Source organism: Girardinichthys multiradiatus, chromosome 5 (assembly GCF_021462225.1).
Source record: "Girardinichthys multiradiatus isolate DD_20200921_A chromosome 5, DD_fGirMul_XY1, whole genome shotgun sequence".
NCBI lineage: Eukaryota > Metazoa > Chordata > Actinopteri > Cyprinodontiformes > Goodeidae > Girardinichthys > Girardinichthys multiradiatus.
Genome location: NC_061798.1, coordinates 22885195 through 22900143, shown reverse-complemented (window position 1 = coordinate 22900143; position 14949 = coordinate 22885195). Strand labels below are relative to the sequence as shown.

Sequence of the window (14949 nt, the reverse complement as noted above, 5' to 3'; positions counted from 1 at the left end):
ACTTGTACAACTCATCTTTAATTAAAGAATCAATAATAATAAATATACATATGAGTGAATGAATTGCAGCCAAGAGGGGTAAGCGTTGGACTATAGCTGGGCACTGGCGCCAAGACAATTTATCTTTCCTGTGTTAATACTTCCTGAGTTTTATTTCGGTCATTCTTACACTTAGTGTGTGGATATGTGTGTGTGACAGGCGTATGTATCAGATATTATAGAAATACCGAACAAATCACGTCCCTTATCGGTTCAATAGGGGAGGCAACATTTAAGGACGATTCCGTAATGGCTAGCTTTAGCTAAGCTGAATATTTACAACCCTCTTGTCCTGTTGTCGATACACTGACGGTACTTTCCTACTACTTTCAACCACATTGAAAGGTTTTTTTTCATCCCGACAACATCTTTATCCTTCTCCCTTTTCCTTCTTCTGTTTTGCGCCCCGGATAACTTTGTTTTCTGCCGCTCCATCTTGTTGTCCAGTGCACTACGAGTGGGATAGGAGGGGAGGTGAAGGAGCAGAGGGGCGCCTAATCAGTGCCGTTACTGTTATTGATCATTTCATGCAGTTAAATATAGAAAATGCCAACTAGAAAAACTTTTTTTTTCTATTGGGGGGGTTTGACGCCCCCTCTAGTGCAGCGCCCCTGTGCGTTGCATACAGTGCATACCCACTTTTTGCGCCACTGTGTGCATTTAACTGTGAGAAATCTCCTGAAATCAAGGTGCAAAGGCCAAATTTTTGCATAGAATCTAAGTATGACTTTCAAAGGATGACTAAAGTTTTCTCTGAGAGACATGAACTGAGCTTTCTGTGCTAAATCAATAGAAAATCCCATGTTATGCTGTTTCAGAAAATTCACATGTTTTCATGGTATTTCCAAGAAAACCTGCTGTTGTCTCCCTTTGATTTTCATCTTCTTTAAGTTCGCAGAGAGACTTCTAACGTTTGACCGGTGAATGTTACACCAATGCGACACACACACACACACACACACACACACACACACACACACACGCCTACTCAGCCGTATGTGTTTGTTCCTCATGTGACGACCTCTGAATCATCACACACATCATTACAGAAACACATGTGATGCACTTTTTTCATAACACACACATCAGGGTCACGCATAAGACCGCCATGAAGTTTGTTCCTTCGGGATGTAGTGCTGCAGCGGGAAACTGCAGGAAGCTGAGGTCGTCAGTCAGTCATTTTCTACCGCTTATTCCATAGTGGGTCGCGGGGAAGCTGGTGCCTATCTCCAGCAGTCTATGGGCGAGAGGCAGGGTACACCCTGGACAGGTCGCCAGTCCATCACAGGGCAACACACAAACAACCATGCACACACTCATTCATACACCTAAGGGCAATTTAGAGTGACCAATTAACCTAACAGGCATGTCTTTGGACTGTGGAAGGAAGCCGGAGTACCCGGTGAGAACCCACGCATGCACGGGGAGAACATGCAAACTCCATGCAGAAAGACCCCAGGCCGGGAATCGAACCCAGGACCTTCTTGCTGCAAGGCAGGAAGCCGAGGTGCATCATAAAAATAACTTTACTTCACAGCAGGTTAACTGACTGATGTGTTTTTTTTTTTTTTTTTTTATCAAGAGTGAATAGGTTTCAGTCTAGTGGACACACATGCAGACTCAGGATGTCATATTGAATCAAAACAAAGAACTAAACAAAATCATTGATTACCTCAAAGCAGTGGTTCTTAAACGTTTTAGACCAAGTATTACATCGGGACAGAGCAAAAACAACCATCTTAACACGTATTTTTAAACAGTATAGCAACAGGACTGTGACTGTTTGTGTTGCATGATAAAAACAAATCAACACAACAAAAATGTTCAGCATTTCTTGATTGATTGAAGAATGCAGTTTATTTATCTGAAGACATGAAGCACAGGTCGCCAGCAGGGACTCAAACCAGGAGACAGCAGCGTCGAGAACTGAAGCCTTTCCATACATGGGCCGCATGCTCTGCTGTGACCCATTTTGCTTCATTTTTTATCCATATGTTTGAAGTCATTTTAAGTAGTTAGCACCTTTGTATTGCTGGAAACTCAAATTTACCTTACACATAAGGTAAAGCATACCAGCATTTCTTCTGGGGACCACCTAAGGCAGCCCAAGTAACACCAGTGGTTCTAATGGTGCCTTTTATCTTCTTTTCTTTTTACCAAACTGGTGTTTTATCCTCACATAATATTAAACAGGAGTTAACTAATTGGTTTAAATATTATTTAAATGTAAGCATATTTATTTGGACTTTTATCAAACTTCTCTACTTGAGACATGAGGTATTTGTTGTGATTTGAAGCTATAATGATAAATTATAGAAGTGTGATTTTATTATGGTTGATATATTGTTAAAGCCCCAGCTTCATTATACAGTTGTTAAGTTTTACTTCTGTCAATTAGCCGACCACTCTGTAATTCACTCTTTTAGCTGCAATTTGTCCATCTAAGAAATGTACAACCTTTGGGTCTTCAAAAAAACAAAGTTGTAGATGTTTACAAAAAGCAAAAAGGCTGACGTTTATCTTTCATATTTAAAGGAAGCAGAGTGCTTTGTGCTCATTTAACAAAACAGAAAAAAGAAAATATTTAGTTTTACCAGAGAGCAAAGGAAAATTTCTCTACGTCCAAGGTTTGTGTGGTTGTGTTGCTTTTAGTGCACAGATGGTATTTATTTAACTTTCATCTAATAATAGAAGCAAAGCACGGAGCTATGTTAGGACATAAGAATGGCTCCTAGTCACGCATGTCAAACAGAAATCTGAAAATCTGCATCAGATCACAGCCTGACCTGCCTACAATCTTAAATTGCTCCCCTTGGTGAGCATGTTGAACATTCGAGGAACCAGGATGCACCAATCGGGCTTTTATGTGCCGGTTCTTCTTTATGGATTTCATCCTGGTCCAAACATTCCTATACTGATTTTCTGACAAAACATTGAGTAAAATAATGAAAAACAAAACATAGAACAATTAACCAAATATTATCATACAAAGTCATTTGTGAAAGCTTTATTTTAATTCAACAATCACATGCAATAAACACTTTGAAAGAAATGAATGTGCTGCAGGTTTCTAGATATAAGGTAGTAGTTTTGAACAAAAAAAGAAGGGATTAAATACAATCACATTTATGCATCAAATAATCTGTTTCTAACCGATTCCTGCTAAACTAATATAAAACTGTTTGTTGAAGGTTTTGTAGACTGGGAAAAACGAGGGGTTTCAGTCATCTTTCAGTGATTGAGGTTGAAGTCAAGGAAAAACTGGTGGATCCCGACTAAAACTGCTTAATGAATAACTCTCCATTTACAGTATCCGTTTTATGTGGAGCCGTTAACACAACTGAAGACAGGTCCTACTGCAGAGGATCTAACTGCAAAGTCTGAGTGGGAAAACAGTCCCAAACAACACAAATTCCCAGTGAGACCACACAGGCTGAGAATAAACACCTCACTGTACTCCATGATCGCTAGCATGTTTGTATTAACAGTCTTTTATTATGGAACAATTGTAAACAAGAAAATCACAAATATACAGAAACTTTTCAAAAAAGGCATCAAGTATGACAATTAATGCTAGTTTTTAAAAAGTCTGGCATTGGTCAAAATTAATCAGAAGCTGAAATCTTGCGTTCTCATGCTCACAAACTAAAAAGTGACAGTCACATTTTTCTACTTGGAAAATCAACCAAAAGAGCATCAGTGGTTCTCAGCAGCAACTCCACAGCTCTTTTTCTTGTTTTTTCTTGTAAATTTTAAAAGACCCACTGTATGCTGGTGAATAAGCAGTTAAAGAAGTTTTATGTCTCTTCAGAGTTGTGCCAACAGCAGTGACAATGTCCTCCACTTTACTCTGCTGAAGCAGATCCTCTCTTTCACCCCGTCGTCCATTTATGTGTTTCTTTGGCAGGTTCTTGGCAGACGTTTCAAAGAAAACCATACCATGAGCCTTGGCCAAGTTCATTGCCAGCTCCTGGCTCACCTGGCAGCCAGTTCGGCTGGCATCACGGAGGTCGCTCTTATTCCCAATGAGGAACCTAAGGTGAAACAAGGAGAAAGGTGACAAATGACATGGAAATATGTCTCCTATGAGTTGTTGCATTGTTAGACACCTCATGTGGAGTTTAACAGGGTTTTGTACTTGGGACAAATAGTATTTTTCACTTTGCAATCTCCCTTCTGGTTTTGTTTGACAAAACATCACATCTTACATATGTATACAGATGATACTAAGATTAACCTGTCTTAACTAATCATACTCTCCAAAATCACTGCCGGAATGTCCCAATTAGACTATAAGAGATTGTTTTTGTTGTTTTCCTGTAAAAATGTCAGTATTAGCAGAAAGCTACTTACCTGCAGAAAACGCACAACCAAAATAGAAACAGAGAGAACTGACATATGAAAATTCTATAAAAGCTTATTTAGAAGAAACACTTCCAGTGCAGATTTGTTCAAGAGATAGTTCCACCTTTCTTCTGCAAGGTTATGAAGAGTGAATATCTTATCAGCAGTAGATAGCTTTAAAACTAATTTCTGTTTCAGAGTTGAAAGCTGTTCAGAGAAGGAATATGATGTTGAAGCGGCCATCATGTTTTCATTCATTTACATGGAAGTTTGTAATAACAATTAAAATCAGGGTGTGTAATCTAATACCAAATTACACTTAATGTGTAAATTATGTAGTAAAAATATAGACTTTTTAGCCAGGGAGTTTATACAAGATCAAATTCTGTTTATCACTTAATAACTGAAAAGAAAAAAAAAAAAAAAAAACATAAAAAAAAAAAAACCAACATAATTTCATGGTGTTAATACAAAAAAATAAAAATGTATAATATAATTTGTTTCTATTTTTTATTGGAAAATGTTTCTATTATGTGGTTGATAAAATAATATATTGATTATTACAGTCAGAATGTTTGTTCTATCTACAACATTACTTGGCTGTCCCTGTTTTGTGACAACCTTGAATACTTTGAAAAAACTGAATGTTTTTTTTTTAAAAGCGTGGGGAAAAAAATGCAACCGCCTTTCATCAGCCTGTTGACTGGCAGTGTGCAGCTATATGCGGCGGGTGGTCAACACTGCATTATTCTTTATGATATATGACATATGACTATAGGTTTGAAAGTGAAGCTTTTTAAAACTTTGGTACCTTGATAGTGGAAACTGACCACTGCATTGTTCGTTCACTGGGCTGTGAGTGAATTTAAGGTTTTAAGTTCACTGTTTGTGCACTATGTCAGTGCTGGTACACTAAATTAAATCAATCTACTCATTGTTTGGGCTTTGTTATCCTAACTTTTATGCTGATGCAAAAAGAAAAGTCTTTGTAATCGTGCACCAAAATTATACAACCAACTCCTGCATCTAATCTTAAAGAAACATTCATATTCGTTCAAATGACTATAAAAACAATTTTTTCATCTTTTTATCTATTTGTATTGCAATCATGAAACTGTTTCTGTCTTGCATTACATTTTTGTGCTTTTATTTAGACTTACCTGGGTATTTCATGACCCAGAGAGTTCTGCCGGCACTCCTCCACCCAGGCGGTCAGCCCATTAAAACTGGCCGGACAGGTGACGTCGTAAACAAAAAGAACCGCGTGGACGTTCCGATAATAGTGCTGCACCAAGGACTTCCGGAAGCGCTCCTGACCTGCAGTGTCCCACAGCTGGAGCTGATCATCAGGATGGAAAATGGGAAACAAAACAGAGAATACGAGACTGAGATGCGAACTTCTCTCAAAGTTATTTGCCAGCAACCAAAAAAAAAAAAAAAAGAGGAAATAAATGAAAGCAAACAGAGGAAAGGGAATCATGTGTTGAAATAACTCAAAGCAGGCAGAAGCAAAGAAACACTGTGAGACATTGCTGATTGGGAGCAAAAGACTTTGAGTTTGGCCTGGAGAACGTTATCCAAGCCCACTTCTCTGCAGATCAATGTTTTGAAACAGGATGTTTTTCTCAGTACTTGATTTTGGAGCCTTAAAGGTGACTCAACAGCAGGATAAACAACTGGACAGGTCTCTTTCACACCAGGAAATCAGACGAGTTGTACTAGAATTAATAGGCTAAAGGACGAGCCAGACTTGGAAAGCATGAGCTCATCTCTTGTTGTTTAAACATGATGCTAAACGTCCAAATCAACATTGAATGAGGTGCAGACTTAGACAAGCCTTTGTTTATTTTCAACTTAAATTCTGTGGTGTTTGGTTTTCACCGAGCCTCCAGATTGTTTCTGACCTGCTGTAGGCAGGTTATGGAGTAGAGCTTGATTAGCTTTGGGCAGACAGACCTTAGATGTGCTCAGCTGACTCTAAAATGAGCTTAATTTCACTTCATTTGCAGTCGAGATGAAATGTCCACTTTAGCCAGTCTGGACTTTGGGCAGACTGCAGCATTGCATTGGTCTCATTGTGTGGCATTTACTAACAGTTCAAAGACACCAGCAGAATGGGACAGATAAAGAGATTTGGATGTAATGTAAATGACTGATCCACTCCAGTATTCTGACCTTTGATCTGACGTTTGGCAACCTTGACTTTTCTTTGTAATGATGTCACCACCTTACCTAACATTTCCTCTAAAGGTTCCTTTCATTCTTCCTGACAAAAATGTTCCAGATCAACTAGACAACTGTCTGGTTTTTACTCATTTTGAAAGAGTTTGAGATTTGTCCTTTACTTTTTCAATTTCCAGACATTAGACTGATGCAGATCATTTTATCAAATGTACTTCCCCCAACATTGATACCATGTGATAAGAAAGCATAAAGTCCCTTCATGTGATTAAATACTTTACATGCTTACACACAGCAGACAGGTAGAGACAAAGGTTTGAATAAGTTTAAACCAGAGTTTGGTTTTGAAAACAAAATCCCAAGTTTTGAAGATCGCAACTCCGAAGGAGCTGCAGAGAACCACAGCTCAGGTGGGAAAGTCTGTTGACAGGATAACTTAGTTGTAGATTGTACGAATCTGCCCCTTAATGGATGATTAAGAAAAAGACAGTAATTGCTGAAAGAAAGGCTGTAACAAGTTCTGTTGCCATGAGCCATGCAGGGGACATACACGTGGAAGAAGGCGCTCTGGTCAGATGGTACCAAACTTGAACTTTTGTGGCCTGAATGCAGAATACTATGCATGAAGAAAAGCTTCAATTCACCCTGAATACACAATACCTACAATGAAACATGGTGTCATTATGTTGCAGGGATGCGATTTGTTTTTCTTGGTCTTGAATGGATGGGAAGATGGATGGAATTATGATTGAAGCAGTGGTTCACCTTCCAGCAGACAAAAGCGAAACAATTAGCCTGAGCCATACTACAATGGTTTGGATCAGGGGTCAACAACCTTTACAATCCAAAGAGCCATTTGGACCCTCATTCCTACAAAACATAATTTGTCTGGAGCCACAAGACCACAATGATCTTCCAAAAAAGAAAATGTAAAATTAAATCAAATTCTTAGAATGATATGAATAGATCTACTTGAAAGAAACATTGCATATTTATGGGAAAAGAAGAAAAAACGATGCAGTTTGTGGCCAAATGGAAAAAGAAAACAATGAAACTGATGCACTAAGATTGAAAAAAATCTGATTGGATCAAGACAAAGAAGGCTGGACACAAATATGAGTCTTATGAGGTACAAAGCAGAGATATATCCTAAAAGACTTGCAGCTGTAACTGCAGTGAATGGTGGTTCTACAGTGTATCATACACCGTACATTTTTCATATATATATAAATATATATATTCTTTTTTAGATGTGAAAAACATGTATCAATTTCCTTCCACTTCCCAATTGCACACTTGTTAGTGTTGGTCTATCACATAAAATCCCAATAAAATGCATTTAAGTTTATGGTTTTTTAAAAGGAAAAAAGATCCAATTAAAATTAAAATATCGGAAATTGTAAACTCAAAATTTAAAATACATACAAAAGTTCGGAAAGCCTTCTTCTGGATCTGTATAATTCAATGAAGGTTACACATAAAGCTTCCCATAACATCTTCTAGGGTTTAAGGCAGAGAGGTGCTGTCAACACAAAACATTTTTCACATCAGAGACCAGTGGAGGACCAAGTTTCTTCCACTGGCCAGAAAAAATAAACTTCCTCTCTCATGTGGCCATTTCAAAACAGTCAGGAAACGCAGCAACCAACCGACACCCACATGTTTTTTCAGAAAACTCAGAGCTCATCGTCATGTCTGCAGGGAGCATCGACCCGAAGATCACAAAAATGCACCATAAGGAAAAGGTCTGACTGGAATTAGATGCATTGGTGAAGCTCTCGCACACAGCAGCCACTGAAATTACTTCTCCTCGCAGTGATTTACAAGCTGCAGACACAGAGAGCTAATTTTTCCTGCCATCCTGAGAATTTCTGTTACTCAGCCGAGAACAAGCAACAAAGAGGCAGAAAATACCAAAACAACGCCACCATGTTTAAGCTTATCGACGATCTCTGCTGCGCGTAAAAATGTTATTTGGCACACATCCCCCTCCCATGTTTGAGTGCTTTTCATTTAAAGCGATCCTTTCTTACTTTTATTTTCTCTCCATCAATATCCAGCGCTCTCTCACGGAAGTCCACGCCGATCGTAGCCTCCGTCCTGCGGGGGAACTCCACGGCGGAGAGTCGGTGCGTCAGGCAGGTCTTCCCCACCCCGGAGTCTCCAATCACCAGCACCTTGAAGGTCCGACAGCGGCTGAGCAGGGAGGACACGCTGCCCAGAGAGCTGGAGAACTCAAGAGAAGACTCCATGAACCTGGCCCCCCACACGGATCCAAACTCTGTGACTCTGAATCTGGGGCAAAGCTTCTCTTTATTTGAGCGTTTTGACCAAAAGCGGCCTCAGGCACCCTCCACGGAGCTAGACAGCAGCGTGGGTGAGAGAGGAGGAGAAGTGGGCTGTCTTGCTCCCACGTCGGTGTTTGATTTGACAGCATGGTGATGAGTGGACCCAGAGGGTGGAGAGTCCATCGGTCAGGCTCTTCTATTGAGACAGTACGGCATGATCCAACATGCGCGCCGTCTAAAAGTTATTTTTTACATCATATGTTTAAAAGAATCACATTTTAATAACAGACAACCTAAAAGCATTTTTTCTTTGTAAGGGGATTAAAGCTATTGTAACAAACCTGACATTCTATGTAAAAACAAAACCTAATCAATACCCTCCAGGCAACAATCAACTATCATCAATCAGAATCAGCTTTATTGACCAAGACTGTGTGCACAAGGAATTTGACTTCAGTTTCAAGCACTCACAGAGTACAGACATTACGCATAAATATATCCACTTTAGAGGACATAAACAGTATATGGGTGTATGTGCAGCCATTTTTTATATTATAAAGAAAAGAAAAAAGAGGCATGTTGTGGTGGTGCAAATAAGCAGAGAGACAACCTGGAGGCAGCTGGATTTTGAGAATAGAGCTCTGTAGCGCTGACCTCAAGGTAAAAGTCAAAATAGCTTGTGGCCAAGATGTGTGGGGTCTGCAGAGATGTTAGCTACCTTTTCCTGACCCTAGATGTCCTGGATGGAGGGAAGGTTACCCTTGATTCAATTCAATTTAAAAATACTTTATTAATCCCAAAGGGAAATTAAATGTTGTTGTAGCTCATATTATGAAGGTTTCTTCAAAGAGTCGTTATAGAAGCTGATAGCTGTGGTCAGGAAGGATCTCCTGTAGCGTCCGTCTTACAGTAGATCTGAAGAAGCCTCTGACTGAAGACACTGTTGTTGTAGGACAGTCTCATGAAGAGGATGCTCGGGGTTCTCCATAATGTTCTTCATTTTATGAAGAATCCTTCTCAGCAAAATTATTTCCAGAGGTTCTAGAGGAGTCCCCAGAACAGAGCCAGCCTTCTTTATCAGCTTGTTGAGCTTTTTTAAGTCCCTGGTTCTGATGCTGCTTCCCCAGGAGATGATGGTAGAAGAGATCACACTTTCCACAACAGACTTATAGAAGATATGCAGCATCTTGCTGCAAACACCAAAGGACCTAAGTTTCCTCAAGAAGTACAGTCTGCTCTGTCCCTTCTTGTAGATGGCTTCACAGTTGCATCTCCACTCCAGTCTGTTGTCCAGGTGAACACCGAGGTATTTATACTCCTCCACCACCTCCACTTCTTCTCTCATGATGGAAATAGTTTTTGACTTATTCCTGTTTCTCTTAAAATCTACAATCATCTCCTTTGTTTGTTCCTTTGATGATGTTCTCTGCAGACCTAATTTTTTGTTGCAGTCTGGACCTGTCCTGTTTGGTGGATGAGCCAAAGCACACAGTGATGGATGTGGACAGAATGACAGCGTAGAGGTGACCAGCATCTCCTTCACTATTTGAGTTGGGGCAGGAAGTAATTGCTCTGCTGGGCCTTCCTCTGGACAGTGTCTATGTGTGAGGACCACCTAAGGTCTACAGAGGGGAGCAGCCGATCCACCTCCTGTATGTCTGCACTTCATCATTAACCTGGATCAGACCAATGATAGTGGTGTCATCTGCAAGCCTAAGATGTTTCATTGACAGGTCTGCTGAGGTTCAGCCATTTATGTAGCGAGACAAGAGGAGTGGGGAGAGAACACACCCCTGGTGGGCTCCGGTGCTGATGGTTCTTGTGCAGGAGAAGATGATTCCCAGTTTCAGTTGTTGAAGCGACAGTCAGGAAGCTGTGGTGCCAGCCTCCATCTGTCAGGAAGCTGGCGAATGACTGACAGGTGGAGGCCGGCACTATGAGCTAGGTGAGCTTCTGGTGGAGTTATCTGGGCTGATGGTGTTGAAGCCCGATCCGAAGTCTACAAACAGGATGTATACTGTACGTTCCTGGGAAACATCACAAAACACTTGTTGAAGATTTGAGTGAAGATGGGGGCCAGTTGTTCTACACAGGTTCTCAAATCACATATAATTTACCATAATATAACAGCTTAATGTCACACACTGATGACCAGACATTCTCACTCAGGGTTTCTGGTAAAGAGCAGAATTCATGGTTCCATCAATTATTACAAGTCGTCCACATCCTGAAGCAGCAGAGCAACCCCTGACTATCACCATGTAAGTACAACGTTCTTTTTTCTGAAATGATGTTAGTTTTACACCACAGATGCAATACCACATTTCAAAAGTTTTCACTTTTCTCTCATCAGTCGACAGGATATTTTCCCTAAAAGCAGGGAGAACATCAAGATGTCTCTCGGCAAACATGAGACAGGTCTTGATGAATCTGGCTGGACATTTTTAACCATCTGTAGACATCAACAGAGACATGTTGTTATTCATAAAGTTCTGCTGGGTAAACTCAAAGCGGGCAAAACAGCATTTTCTTACCATGCACCATGATCATGGAATAATCTGCAAAAACTCAAAACCCTCCGTTAATGATTATAAGAATAAGATAATATCTTGACCAGGTCTACCTTGGAAAAATTATTTTTGATCTCACTGGGACTTCCTGATTAAACAATGCTATACTAACAATAAAATCTCCAATGGATGCCAATTTTGTCCAGAATCTTATTGCTGAATGTGAACACTGACTTTAACTGTTTACTACATTTGCAATATATCTTTTGGTTAAAATGGAAATAAATTAGGCTGAAAAAACAGTTAGGTATTGCCGATTACCAAAACATATTTATGTAACACTTTAAATAAAGTGTGATAATAATAAACAAATAATAATAATAATAATAATCTACATACCATAATAGATACATTAAAAAGAAAGACATGTATCAATACTTAGAAATGTCAGGAATATAATAAATATAAAATAATAATTAAATGTGTGAATTTTTACTTTAAACTTAAAATAAATGTATGTTAAAAATATCAAAATTCTTATGTACTTATGATGGACTGTAGCGCATCTCCTGTGTTACAGCCATCATAAAATAATCTCCAGTTCAAATATATTGTGGGCCACAAAATTTTGATTTTTAAAATGCGAAAACAAGTTTCACTTATACCTGCTCAACAATAAACAAAACACGTGTTTTAATTAAATAAAAAAGTCTGATTTCTGTAGAAAAACGAGCTGTAAATCACTGTAGATCTTGCAGATTTCCCTTGCTTAAAAACAAACAAAAAAAACCTTCAAACAATGTCCAAAATGTCAATTCTCTAGATCATTTCTACGTATTCTCAGCAACAAGAACAAATACGGGTACATTTTTCTTCAAAAACCCTTACTTTATTTAGCCAAGTTTACTAAAAAGTCTGCTTTTGAGTAACATTCTCTGGATGTCTGTGGTCTTATTTACTGTCAAATTGAATTAAAAACATGGTTGATAAAAGACGAGTTCTTTGAGTTGTACCTTTCTTTTTTAGAGGACCTCACTTTGCCTGCCACCTCAGTGAAAATTTCACTCTGTTTCTTTTTTTTAAAATATGTCTCTGCATCAACCTCCGGAGCTGGCAAACAAACTTTGTACTGTGGTCAATGGGCCGCACAAGATCAGCCAGAGGCCCACAAAAGGCCCTCAAGCCACACTTTAGACACCCCTGCTATAGACCAATCCCCTTGTCTATAATGGTATTAACCCCGCCCACTAGCTGTGATGGTTACGGCTAATGGATAAAAGTAAATTCAGCTGCATTTGTGCTGCAACTAAACAATATGAACTGATTAAATTAATATAAAATGATTTTTAATTTGTGACATATACTTTAGATTTGAATTATTCTTGCATTTAATCATTTTTCTATTTCATGCATTACTGAAGCATTTAAATCATTTCGTGTTCATTTATCACGTATTTAAATATTTGAGTTATCTATAGGAACTGTTGGACTTTGAATCTGCAGCGACCCCTGCAGGAAACAGATTTACCTTCATGATTGTTGGAAGCTGTTGAACACAAGTCTAAAACACGTCACAAATCCATTTAAATACAAGCACCTATTTTGGAAAACATTTGATTTTTTCCTCAAGGTTTGAGCACCTCTGCTAAGTGTCAGGTGTTTGTGATGAGTCCAAAATAAATCCTGTCAGAACCGTTTCCTTCGTCATCTTTAATTACTCACTGTGGTTCACAGGAGTCCTAAAACTTTTGAAATGACTTTTTAACCCTTTCCAGGTTGATGGACGCCGATGGCCGTTTCTCATCTGTTCTTGAATTTCTTTAGTTTGGATCAGGACATGACGTGTTGCTCTTTGAAATCTTCTAGCCTACTTCATGTTGTCAGACAGGTTCTTTTTAAGTGATTTATTGATTCTACTGGTCCTTCTCAAAATATTAGCATATTGTGATAAAGTTCATTATTTTCCATAATGTCATGATGAAAATTTAACATTCATATATTTTAGATTCATTGCACACTAACTGAAATATTTCAGGTCTTTTATTGTCTTAATACGGATGATTTTGGCATACAGCTCATGAAAACCCAAAATAAACGAGCTATGAACCTAATCATCTGAATCAACCAGTTAACTCTAAACACCTGCAAAAGATTCCTGAGGCCTTTAAAACTCCCAGCCTGGTTCATCACTCAAAACCCCAATCATGGGTAAGACTGCCGACCTGACTGCTGTCCAGAAGGCCACTATTGACACCCTCAAGCAAGAGGGTAAGACACAGAAAGAAGTTTCTGAACGAATAGGCTGTTCCCAGAGTGCTGTATCAAGGCACCTCAGTGGGAAGTCTGTGGGAAGGAAAAAGTGTGGCAGAAAACGCTGCACAACGAGAAGAGGTGACCGGACCCTGATGAAGATTGTGGAGAAGGGCCGATTCCAGACCTTGGGGGACCTGCGGAAGCAGTGGACTGAGTCTGGAGTAGAAACATCCAGAGCCACCGTGCACAGGCGTGTGCAGGAAATGGGCTACAGGTGCCGCATTCCCCAGGTCAAGCCACTTTTGAACCAGAAACAGCAGCAGAAGCTCCTGACCTGGGCTACAGAGAAGCAGCGCTGGACTGTTGCTCAGTGGTCCAAAGTACTTTTTTCAGATGAAATCAAATTCTGCATGTCATTCGGAAATCAAGGTGCCAGAGTCTGGAGGAAGACTGGGGAGAAGGAAATGCCAAAATGCCAGAAGTCCAGTGTCAAGTACCCACAGTCAGTGATGGTCTGGGGTGCCGTGTCAGCTGCTGGTGTTGGTCCACTGTGTTTTATCAAGGGCAGGGTCAATGCAGCTAGCTATCAGGAGATTTTGGAGCACTTCATGCTTCCATCTGCTGAAAAGCTTTATGGAGATGAAGATTTCATTTTTCAGCACGACCTGGCACCTGCTCACAGTGCCAAAACCACTGGTAAATGGTTTACTGACCATGGTATCACTGTGCTCAATTGGCCTGCCAACTCTCCTGACCTGAACCCCATAGAGAATCTGTGGGATATTGTGAAGAGAACGTTGAGAGACTCAAGACCCAACACTCTGGATGAGCTAAAGGCCGCTATCGAAGCATCCTGGGCCTCCATAAGACCTCAGCAGTGCCACAGGCTGATTGCCTCCATGCCACGCCGCATTGAAGCAGTCATTTCTGCAAAAGGATTCCCGACCAAGTATTGAGTGCATAACTGTACATGATTATTTGAAGGTTGACGTTTTTTGTATTAAAAACACTTTTCTTTTATTGGTCGGATGAAATATGCTAATTTTGTGAGATAGGAATTTTGGGTTTTCATGAGCTGAATGCCAAAATCATCCGTATTAAGACAATAAAAGACCTGAAATATTTCAGTTAGTGTGCAATGAATCTAAAATATATGAATGTTAAATTTTCACCATGACATTATGGAAAATAATGAACTTTATCACAATATGCTAATATTTTGAGAAGGACCTGTACATGCCTAGCAGTAATCAGGCCTGTGTGGCAGGTGCACTTAAACTCTTGTGGTTAATCAGTTAGTTTACAATTACTTTTTAGCAATAGATTGGCTTGGA

The 14949-nt window shown here is 39.6% G+C and overlaps 1 pseudogene; it reads right to left on the bottom strand.

Annotated features, from left to right (window-relative positions):
* Positions 1-3031: 3031 nt before the first annotated feature.
* On the bottom strand, positions 3032-9050 carry LOC124867920 (annotated as a pseudogene).
* Between the last annotated feature and the right edge of the window lie 5899 nt (positions 9051-14949).